Raw genomic sequence first — 219 nt, forward strand, 5'->3', positions numbered from 1 at the left:
GGGGGGGGGGGGGATAATAATAAAAAACTAATTAAAGGGATAGTTCACCCAAATTTTCTAAAAAAAAAAGAAAAAAAAAGGAAAATGATAAATGTCCTTCTAAAGCTACTTTTTGTAATATCTATTTGATGATTTTCTCAAATAATGACTTTAAATTATATTTTGGGGGTGATTTCTCTGTCAAATTTGATGTGATATATATATATATATATATATATA

General features: G+C 25.1%; 1 protein-coding gene across 1 annotated transcript in view; it reads right to left on the reverse strand.

Annotated features, from left to right (window-relative positions):
* Positions 1 to 219, reverse strand: part of sspo (SCO-spondin) — a 102,705-nt gene that overhangs the window by 62,803 nt on the left and 39,683 nt on the right.

The sequence above is a fragment of the Sinocyclocheilus grahami genome, unplaced genomic scaffold (genome assembly GCF_001515645.1).
Source record: "Sinocyclocheilus grahami isolate Dianchi unplaced genomic scaffold, SAMN03320097.WGS_v1.1 scaffold472.1, whole genome shotgun sequence".
In the NCBI taxonomy this organism is placed as follows: Eukaryota; Metazoa; Chordata; class Actinopteri; order Cypriniformes; family Cyprinidae; genus Sinocyclocheilus; species Sinocyclocheilus grahami.